Here is a 12,146-nt window from a genome sequence, read left to right on the forward strand (position 1 = left end):
CTTTGATCCTTTCATATTTATTTTGACCCTGACAAACTCCTCAGTCCCTGCCGGTGACAAGCATACCCAAAACATGATGCTGCCACCACAATACTTGAAAATACAGAGGGTGTATTGGATTTGACCCAAATCTGTAGTTTTTAATTTAGGCAAACAGTTAATATCTTTGCCGTGTTGTCTTGCAGTATAACTTAATGGCCTTGTTGCAAGCAGAATGGAGCAGTGGTGTAAAGTACTTAATTCAAAATACTTAAAAGTCCTACTTAAGAAGTTTTTTGGGGTATCTGTACTTTACTATTTATATTTTTGACAACTTTTACTTTTACTTCACAACATTCCTATATAAATAAATGTACTTTTTACTCCATACATTTTCCCTAACACCCAAAAGTAGTCGTTACATTTTTAATGCTTAGCAGGACAGGAAAATGGTCCAATTCACACACTTATCAAGAGTACATCCCTGGTCATCACTACTGCCTCTGATCTGGTGGACTGACTAAACACACATGCTTTGAGTGTTGGAGCGTGCCCCTGACTTTCCGTAAATATTTTAAAAAAGAAAATGGTGCCATCTGGTTTGCTTAATATAAGGAATTTGAAATGATTTATACTTTTACTTTTGATACTTAAGTGTATTTTAGCAATTGCATTTACTTTTGATACTTAAGCATATTTAAAACCAAATACTTTTAGACTTTACTCAAGTAGTACTTTCCTGGGTGACTTTCACTTTTACCTGAGTCATTTACTATTAAGGTATCTTTACTTTTACTCAAGTATGACAATTGGGTACTTTTTCCACCACTGGAATGGAGTAAATTCTTTCTCATACAGGCCAGTAATGTAGAGTTAATGCAATGTTGTTGATCATCTGTATTTTCAAGTATTGTGATGGCAGCATCATGTTATGGGTATGCTGGTCACTGGCAGGGACTGGGGAGTTTGTCAGGATCAAAAGTAATATTAAAGGAGCAAAGCCCAGGTAAAAGGTTAGAGGAAAACCTGCGGTATTCTTCTGCAAACCTAACCCTGGGATGGAGTTGTATTTTTTTGGCGGAACAATTACGCAAATGTTTATGCCAAAGACACACCTGAATGGCTTTCCAAGAGTTGTTGAGTGTTCCTGAAGGGTCCAGTCTCAGTCCTGACTTAAATATTTGAGACAAGGTTTGAATATTGCTGTCCTTCAATGATTACCAACCAAATTTACTGAGCTTGAGCAATTTTAACAAAAACAATGGATACAGTGGGGAGAACAAGTACTTGATACACTGCCGATTTTGCAGGTTTTCCTACTTACAAAGCATGTAGAGGTCTGTAATTTTTATCATAGGTACACTTCAACTGTGAGAGACAGAATCTACAACAAAAATCCAGAAAATCACATTGTATGATTTTTAAGTAATTCATTTGCATTTTATTGCATGACATAAGTATTTGATCACCTACCAACCAGTAAGAATTCCGGCTCTCACAGACCTGTTAGTTTTTCTTTAAGAAGCGCTCCTGTTCTCCACTCATTACCTGTATTAACTGCACCTGTTTGAACTCGTTACCTGTATAAAAGACACCTGTCCACACACTCAATCAAACAGACTCCAACCTCTCCACAATGGCTATGACCAGAGAGCTGTGTAAGGACATCAGGGATAAAATTGTAGACCTGCACAAGGCTGGGATGGCCTACAGGACAATAGGCAAGCAGCTTGGTGAGAAGGCAACAACTGTTGGCGCAATTATTAGAAAATGGAAGAAGTTCAAGATGACGGTCAATCACCCTCGGTCTGGGGCTCCATGCAAGATCTCACCTCGTGGGGCATCAATGATCATGAGGAAGGTGAGGGATCAGCCCAGAACTACACGGCGGGACCTGGTCAATGACCTGAAGAGAGCTGGGACCACAGTCTCAAAGAAAACCATTAGTAACACACTACGCCGTCATGGATTAAAATCCTGCAGCGCACGCAAGGTCGCCCTGCTCAAGCCAGCACATGTCCAGGCCTGTCTGAAGTTTGCCAATGACCATCTGGATGATCCAGAGGAGGAATGGGAGAAGGTCATGTGGTCTGATGAGACAAAAATATAGCTTTTTGGTCTAAACGCCACTCGCCGTGTTTGGAGGAAGAAGAATGATGAGTACAACCCCAAGAACACCATCCCAACCGTGAAGCATGGAGGTGGAAACATCATTCTTTGGGGATGCTTTTCTGCAAAGGGGACAGGACAACTGCACCGTATTGAGGGGAGGATGGATGGGGCCATGTATCGTGAGATCTTGGCCAACAACCTCCTTCCCTCAGCAAGAGCATTGAAGATGGGTCGTGGCTGGGTCTTCCAGCATGACAACGACCCGAAACACACAGCCAGGGCAACTAAGGAGTGGCTCCGTAAGAAGCATCTCAAGGTCCTGGAGTGGCCTAGCCAGTCTCCAGACCTGAACCCAATAGAAAATCTTTGGAGGGAGCTGAAAGTCCGTATTGCCCAGCGACAGCCCCGAAACCTGAAGGATCTGGAGAACGTCTGTATGGAGGAGTGGGCCAAAATCCCTGCTGCAGTGTGTGAAAACCTGGTCAAGAACTACAGGAAACGTATGATCTCTGTAATTGCAAACAAAGGTTTCTGTACCAAATATTAAGTTCTGCTTTTCTGATGTATCAAATACTTATGTCATGCAATAAAATGCAAATTAATTACTTAAAAATCATACAATGTGATTTTCTGGATTTTTGTTTTAGATTCCATCTCTCACAGTTGAAGTGTACCTATGATAACAATTACAGACCTCTACATGCTTTGTAAGTAGGAAAACCTGCAAAATCGGCAGTGTATCAAATACTTGTTCTCTCCACTGTATATATTGCCGTAAGAGGTGTGCAAGGTTGGTATAATCTTATTCAAAATGATTCACAGCTGTAATGGCTGCCAAAGGTGCTTTCACCAAGTATTAACTCTGGGGTGTGAAGACTTAGGCATTCAATACATCCTCATTTGTTATTTTTCATTAATCAGAAATGTTTTCTAAAATGTTTATTTTACTTTGAAAATGTGAGTGGGTTTGTGTAGATCGCTAGGAAAAATAAATCAATTTAAAGGCAGCAAAATGTGAAGACTGTGCAAGGGGTGTGTAGATTTTCATTAGCGACTATATTTTCACCCATTCAAAAAGACAGCCAAAATTAAGTTAAATGTGTTATCCCTATGCTTTTAACCATCTAAAAGCACAACCAAATTCCAATGGAAAAACAATGTCAGATTTTTGGTTTAGTTGTCACCAAATGTCTATCATTGCGCTTTCAACCATTTTAAAGCACAGCAAAGTTCAAATGGGAATACAATGTCAGATATTTTGTTTATTTATACAACAGATTACTGTGCTTCAACTACTAGCAGAACCAAATTACCTTGATTGCAGTTAACATTACATTAAAAGTACATGGTGCAAGTGATCAATGCCGTTCGAGATGCTGCACAGATTATTAGCAATTGTGAAGATCTCCACAGACCTGCAAAAACTATGCATGCTATCTTGAACATGCACGCTTTATATGATTAAATAAGAAGACATTTATAGTTACATTAACCTCAAAATGCGTCCATGGATGTGTTACTCATTTTAAGGTTGAATGTTACATTAGTTTGTAAGATAGCCTTAACTTTAGGCTATTTACTGTATTACAAACGTGATATCGAATTGTGTTTGGTTGTCAACGCATCCAAATATCAACATTTGAAGGAGATTTATCTTCTGCTTGGATAGTTCCATCGGTGCCACTGGCATTAATTCCAGTATGTCTACAAATTAATAGTTTATATGTTGGATACACTAAATAATTGATATGTTCACCCAAAATCTAAATAGAATAAAATCAAACTTTAAAAGCACTTTAAATAATGTTTGATTTGATTTAGTCATATTCTTTAACTTTAGTATTTGGTTGAGACGTTTATCCAACATATTCATTATTAATTTGGAGACAAACTGGAATTAAAGCCAGACTAAGTCAGTGGCACAGATGGAACTATCCAAGCAGAATATACATCTCCTTCAAATGTTGATATTTAGTTGCATTGACAACCAAACACAATTCCATATCACTAAATATCATAACATTTTAAATCAACCAGAGCTTGAAACCATAGCACTATTGTATTGTCTATTTTTAGTTGAATTCTAGGTTGAATTGAAACAATAACTGTTGGTGACATTGCCAATAGCATCATTGATGATATATACTGTAAGTGATAAAGTATGGTCACATTTAATTTTCTCTGTGAAACTTACCCGTTGGAACTTTGATAGAAACAGTGAATCTATTTACTTATGAGGTGGTCTTTCTCAAAAATCTCATGATAGCACATTGGTAATAGTCAGTGACAAATATCATAGCTAAGCAGGGCTTGGTTAAAACCCTGGATGGGAGACCAAAGAGTAGCTGTAGATAGATTAACTCTCCAGTAGGAGGTGCTGCCCAGCCTATTGGTTTTATTCTGATGTGGTACTTCTTGGCCATGATATTCCTTTATGTAAAAGCAAGAATCGTTCCCATATCTTTTTGGAGTCTGTATTATGTTTCTCGAGCCTTTTGGCAAACATGATTACATAACATGTTGTTTTTATCAGCATAGTGAAACAATAGTGAAACATCCCAGTGGGCACACCACGCCATTTCAATGTGGATATAACGTTGAAGATCTGACATTGTTTTAAAGGTACAAATTCAACATATTTTATACAAGGTGTGTCTATGTTGAAATTTGGTTACCATGTTGACATAATCCTGTAGTTGAAATTTCACCCTCAAAACAACAAATCCAATGTATTTTTAATGTAGATTTAATGTCACAATACATTTACAAATTACATTGAAAGAACGTTGATTCAACCAGTTTGTGCCCAGTGATATAGCATGGATTCAGTTTGGAATTACAGGTTACACAAAATAGCCTACCTCTGACTCACTGTATCTCTGTGTTCAGGTACTCCAGCAGGACTTTATGTGAACCAACAACATGTGACTGGAGTTGAAAGAGGGAGTGTCACTGTACGTTGTTACTTTAATACCACTGGAGATATGAAGTGGTGCAGGAAAGGTGGCTCTTGGGTGGAGCGGAATTATGGGACTTTAGATGTAACATTAGTGAAATTACAACAGATCAAGGATTCCACCAAAACACATTTCTTATTGTTGATCATGAGTGGACTGAAGATTATAAATACTGTCTGGTACTGGTGTAGTGTGGGAAACCTGAAGATGCCTGTTCAGATCACAGTCAATCCACAAACCACAAACCACAACCCAGATTATCACCACCACTAGCACTAGTGAATGCAGAACAATCCTTTACTGTCAAGTTACATTTACTTTGTCTTATGTTATATAAAACATATGGGTCATGGATACTTATTTTTATTTGCATGTACTGTATGTTCAGTTGACCCTGTGTCTTCCTGGTACACTGGTCAATTAACAATGCCATAATATTTATTACACAAAACAGGACAAACTCCAACTACGGACCCTACAGACAACCCCTCTGTTCAAACTCAAGAAGCTGAAGGGAGCTTTGAGATTGACTACCAGAGGTTACCACTAATTTAGCTTTATTTCTAACTTAGACCTGCTCATGACAAATTGATTATAGTAGTAGTTATTAAAATAAATATAGCATATTATTTTAATTTTCAGATATTAACAAAAACACATCCTGTATTTTGTTATTTACATTTACATAGACGTCATTTAGCAGACGCTCTTCCTCCTGTCAAGAATATATCTGTACTTATCCAGTAATAAGTAGCAGCGTGCTTATTCTTATGAGTTCCTTATTCTGAGCATGAACAGATTTATATATCACAACAGTATAAAAAATAAAATATTACTGTGATAATTTGAATCATCCATTTATCTGTGATATTTCATGGACTGTAGTTTACAATTTTAACGTGTCTCTCCTTCAACAGTCCCATAACTCTGAGAGACCTGTTCAGTCCTCTGGGCATGTTGGTGGTGGTGATAGCTGGTGCTTTTGTCGCTTGGAAGATGTTTAGAAAGTATAGTAAGTCTTTATTTTATTATTATTTTTAAACATGATGTTCAATTTCACTGAGTAAACAATGCAATTGAATGAACTCTACAATTGTAAATACATGAAAATAAATTTGAATGAACTCTGCACACGTCCTCTGAAAAACATATGTCTTCTCAGATATACAGTGCCTTGCAAAAGTATTCATCCCCCTTGGTGTTTTTCCTATTTTGTTGCATTACAACCTGTAATTGAAATTGATTTTTATTTGGATTTCATGTAATGGACATACACAAAATAGTCAAATTAAAAAATAACTTGTTTAAAAAAATTCAAATAAATAAATAACAGAAAAGTGGTGTGTGCATATATATTCACCCCCTTTGCTATTAAGCCCCTAAATTAGATCTGGTGCAACCAATTACCTTCAGAAGTCACATAATTAGTTAGATTGCACACAGGTGGACTTTATATAAGTGTCACATGATCTGTTCTGAAAGGCCCCAGAGTCTGCAACACCACTAAGCAAGGGGCAGCACCAAGCAAGCGGCAACATGAAGACCAAGCAGGTCAGGGACAAAGTTCAGGAGAAGTACAGAGCATGGTTGGGTTATAAAAAAACATCAGAAACTTTGAACATCCCACAGAGCACCATTAAATCCATTATTAAAAAATGGAAAGAATATGGCAACACAACAAACCTGCCAAGAGAGGGCCACCCACCAAAACTCACGGACCAGGCAAGGAGGGCATTAATCAGAGAGGCAACAAAGAGACCCTGAAAGAGCTGCAAAGCTCCAGAGCGGAGATTGGAGTATCTGTCCATAGGACCACTTTAAGCCATACACGCCACAGAGCTGGGCTTTACGGAAGAGTGGCCAGAAAAAAGCCATTACTTAAAGAAAAAAATAAGCAAAGATGTTTGGTGTTCACCAAAAGCCATGTGGGAGACTCCCCAAACATATGGAAGAAGGTACTCTGGTCATATGAGACTAAAATTGAGCTTTTTGGCCATCAAGGAAAACGCTATGTCTGGAGCAAACCCAACACCTCTCATCTCCCAGAGAACACCATCCCAACAGTGAAGCATTGTGGTGGCAGCATCATGCTGTGGGGATGTTTTTCATCGGCAGGGGAAACTGGTCAGAATTGAAGGAATGATGGATGGCGCTAAATACAGAGAAATTCTTGAGGGAAACCTGTTTCAGTCTTCCAGAGATTTGAGACTGGGACGGAGGTTCACCTTCCAGCAGGACAATGACCCAAAGCATACTGCTAAAGCAACACTTGAGTGGTTCAAGGGGGAACATTTTAATCCAATTGAGAATCTGTGGTATGACTTAAAGATTGCTGTACACCAGCAGAACCCATCCAACTTGAAGGAGCTGGAGCAGTTTTGACTTGAAGAATGGGCAAAAATCCCAGTGGCTAGATGTGCCAAGCTTATAGAAACATACCCCAAGAGACTTGCAGCTGTAATTGCTGCAAAAGGTGGCTCTACAAAGTATTGACTTTGGGGGGGTGAATAGTTATGCACACTCAAGTTTTATTTTTTCTTATTTCTTGTTTGTTGCACAATGAAAAATATTTTGCATCTTCAAAGTGGTAGGCATGTTGTGTAAATCAAATGAAACAAACCCCCAAAAAATCAATTTTAATTGCAGGTTGTAAGGCAAAAATATACAGTGAGGGAAAAAAGTATTTGATCCCCTGCTGATTTTGTAGGTTTGCCCACTGACAAAGAAATTATCAGTCTATAATTTTAATGGTAGGTTTATTTGAACAGTGAGAGACAGAATAACAACAAAAATATCCAGAAAAACGCATGTCAAAAATGTTATAAATTGATTTGCATTTTAATGAGGGAAATAAGTATTTGACCCCTCTGCAAAACATGACTAAGTACTTGGTGGCAAAACCCTTGTTGGCAATCACAGAGGTCAGACGTTTCTTGTAGTTGGCCACCAGGTTTGCACACATCTCAGGAGGGATTTTGTCCCACTCCTCTTTGCAGATCTTCTCCAAGTCATTAAGGTTTCGAGGCTGACGTTTGGCAACTCGAACCTTCAGCTCCCTCCACAGATTTTCTATGGGATTAAGGTCTGGAGACTGGCTAGGCCACTCCAGGACCTTAATGTGCTTCTTCTTGAGCCACTCCTTTGTTGCCTTGGCCGTGTGTTTTGGGTCATTGTCATGCTGGAATACCCATCCACGACCCATTTTCAATGCCCTGGCTGAGGGAAGGAGGTTCTCACCCAAGATTTGATGGTACATGGCCCCGTCCATCGTCCCTTTGATGCGGTGAAGTTGTCCTGTCCCCTTAGCAGAAAAACACCCCCAAAGCATAATGTTTCCACCTCCATGTTTGACGGTGGGGATGGTGTTCTTGGGGTCATAGGCAGCATTCCTCCTCCTCCAAACACGGCGAGTTGAGTTGATGCCAAAAAGCTCAATTTTGGTCTCATCTGACCACAACACTTTCACCCAGTTCTCCTCAGAATCATTCAGATGTTCACTGGCAAACTTCAGACGGGCCTGTATATGTGCTTTCTTGAGCAGGGGGACCTTGCGGGCGCTGCAGGATTTCAGTCCTTCACGGCTTAGTGTGTTACCAATTGTTTTCTTGGTGACTATGCTCCCAGCTGCCTTGAGATCATTGACAAGATCCTCCCGTGTAGTTCTGGGCTGATTCCTGACCGTTCTCATGATCATTGAAACTCCACGAGGTGAGATCTTGCATGGAGCCCCAGGCCGAGGGAGATTGACAGTTATTTTGTGTTTCTTCCATTTGCGAATAATCGCACCAACTGTTGTCACCTTCTCACCAAGCTGCTTGGCGATGGTCTTGTAGCCCATTCCAGCCTTGTATAGGTCTACAATTTTGTCCCTGACATCCTTGGAGAGCTCTTTGGTCTTGGCCATGGTGTAGAGTTTGGAATCTGATTGATTGATTGCTTCTGTGGACAGGTGTCTTTTTTACAGGTAACAAACTGAGATTAGGAGCACTCCCTTTAAGAGTGTGCTCCTAATCTCAGCTCGTTACCTATATAAAAGACACCTGGGAGCCAGAAATCTTTCTGATGGGGAGGGGGTCAAATACTTATTTCCCTCATTAAAATGCAAATCAATTTATAACATTTTTTACATGCGTTTTTTGTGGATTTTGTGTGGTTGTTATTCTGTCTCTCACTGTTCAAATAAACCTACCATTAATATTATAGACTGATCATGTCTTTGTCAGTGGGCAAACGTACAAAATCAGCAGGGGATCAAATACTTTTTTCCCTCACTGTATGCACGCACCACTTTTCCATTATTTATTTTTTAGAATTTTTTGGAACAAGTTATTTATTTAATTTCACTTCACCAATTTGGACTATTTTGTGTATGTCCATTACATGAAATCCAAAAAAACCTAACATTTAAATTATATATACTGTATTCTATTCAAGGCTCATTTTATATAACTACTGATGTACACAACTTTATATTAATATAATGTCCATACTGTCTATATACAGGCACACCTGTTAATTGAAATGCATTCCAGGTGACTTCCTCATGAAGCTGGTTGAGAGAATGCCAAGAGTGTGCAAAGCTGTCATAAAGGCAAAGGGTGGCTATTTGAAGAATCTCAAATATATGTCACGCCCTGATCGAGAGAACTCTCGTTGGTTGGGTCAGGGTGTGAGTTTTCTGTTGAGATCTATGTTAGTGTATTTCTATGTGGTAGATCTAGGTTGTATTTCTATGTTTGGCCGGGTGTGATTCCCAATCAGAGACAGCTGTTGCTCGTTGTCTCTGATTGGGGATCATACTTAGGTAGCCATGTTGCCCACCTTAGTTGTGGGCGGCAGGTAGCTTAGTGGTTAAGAGCGTTGTGTCAGTAACCGAAAGGTCACTGGTTCTAATCCCCGAGCCGACTAGGTGAAAAATCTGTCGATGTGCCCTTGAGCAAGGCACTTAACCCTAATTGCTTCTGTAAGTCGCTCTGGATAAGAGCGTCTGCTAAATGATTTATTTATTTGTTCCGTTTAGCCTTGTATGTGTATAGCCGGAGGACTTCAAGTTACGTTGTATGTTTATTGAGTTAATAAACATGTACGCTTTTCACGCTGCACCTTGGTCTGACCCGTCTCTCAACGATCGTGACAATATAAAATATATTTTGTTTTGTTAAACACTTTTTTGGTTTCTACATGAATCCATATGTGTTATTTCATAGTTTTGAGGTCTTCACTGTTATTCTACAAAATAGTAAAAATAAAGAAACACCCTTGGATATTGTGGGTTACTGTGTGTAAGTAAATCCGGAAAAGTCTGATTTTATGTGTTTTCATTTCAGGCTGTAAGGCAAAGAAAGGTGAACATTTTGAAAGGGGGTGGTGACTTTCTATACCCACCGAGTTAATGTGCAGGGGTAGAGGTTAGCCTAAGTAATTTGTACATGTAGGTAGGGGTAAAGTGACTATGCATAGATAATAGACAGCGGGTAGCAGCAGTGTAAAAACAAATGGTGGGGGTGTCAATAATCCGGGTGGCCATTTGATTAATTGTTCAAGCAGTCTTATGGCTTGGGGCTAGAAGCTGTTAAGGAGCCTTTTGGTCCTAGACTTGGCGCTCCGGTACCTCTTGCTGTGCGGTAGCAGAGAGAACAGTCTATGACTTGGATGACTGGAGTCTTTGACAATTTTTTGTGCTTTCCTCTGACACCGCCTAGTATCTAGGTCCTGGATGGCAGGAAGTTTGACCCTCTGACGCACTACCCTCTGTAGCGTCGTACGGTCAGATGCCGAGCAGTTGCCATACCAGGCGGTGATGCAACCAGTCAGGATGCTCTCGATGGTGCAGCTGTAGAACTCTTTGAGGATCTGGGGACCCATGCCAAAGGGGGAAAAGGTGCCCTCTTCACGACTGTCTTGGTGTGTTTGGACCATGATAGTTTGTTGGTGATGTGGACACCAAGGAACTTGAAACTCTCGACCCGCTCCACTACAGCCCCGTCGATGTTAATAGGGGCCTGTTCGGCCCGCCTTTTCCTGTAGTCCACGATCAGCTCCTTTGTCTTGCTCACATTGAGGGAGAGGTTGTTGTCCTGGCACCACACTGCCAGGTCTCTGACCTCCTCCCTATAGACTGTCTCATCGTTGTCGGTGATCAGGCCTACCACTGTTGTGTTGTCAGCAAACTTAATTATGGTGTTGGAGTCGTGTTTGGCCACGCAGTCGTGGGTGAACAGGGAGTACAGGAGGGGACTAAGCACACACCCCTGAGGGGCCCCAGTGTTGAGGATCAGCGTGGCAGATGTGTTGTTGCCTACCCTTACCACCTGGGGGCGGCCCGTCAGGAAGTCCAGGATCCAGTTGCAGAGGGAGGTGTTTAGTCCCAGGGTCCTTAGCTTAGTGATGAGCTTTGTGGGCACTATGGTGTTGAACGCTGAGCTGTAGTCAATGAACAGCATTCCTTTTGTCCAGGTGGGATAGGGCAGTGTGGAGTGCGATTGAGATTGCGTAATTTGTGGATCTGTTGGGGCGATATGCAAATTGGAGCGGGTCTAGAGTATCCGGGATGATGCTGTTGATGTGAGCCATGACCAGCCTTTCAAAGCACTTCATGGCTACTGACGTGAGTGCTACGGGGCGGTAATCATTTAGGCAGGTTAACTTCGCTTCCTTGGGCACAGGGAATGGACTCGGAGCATGGACTCTACAAGGTGTCGAATGCGTTCCACAGGGATGCTGGCCCATGTTGACTCCAATGCCTCCCACAGTTGTCAAGTTGGCTGGATGTCCTTTGGGTGGTGGACCATTCTTGATACACACTGGAAACTGTTGAGCGTGAAAAACCCAGCAGCGTTGCAGTTCTTGACACAAACTGGTGCGCCTGGCACCTACTACCATACCCCGTTCAAAGGCACTTAAATATTTTGTCTTGCCCATTCACCCTCTGAATGGGACACATTCCCAATTCATGTCTCAATTGTCTCAAGGTTTAACATTCCTTCTTTAACCTGTCTGCTCCCCTTCATCTACACTGATGGAAGTGGATTTAACAAGTGAAATCAACAAGGGATCATAGCTTACACATGGATTTACGTGGTCAGTCCATGTCATGGA

The sequence above is a fragment of the Coregonus lavaretus genome (assembly GCF_964263955.1).
Source record: "Coregonus lavaretus genome assembly, chromosome: 17".
Taxonomy (NCBI): domain Eukaryota; kingdom Metazoa; phylum Chordata; class Actinopteri; order Salmoniformes; family Salmonidae; genus Coregonus; species Coregonus lavaretus.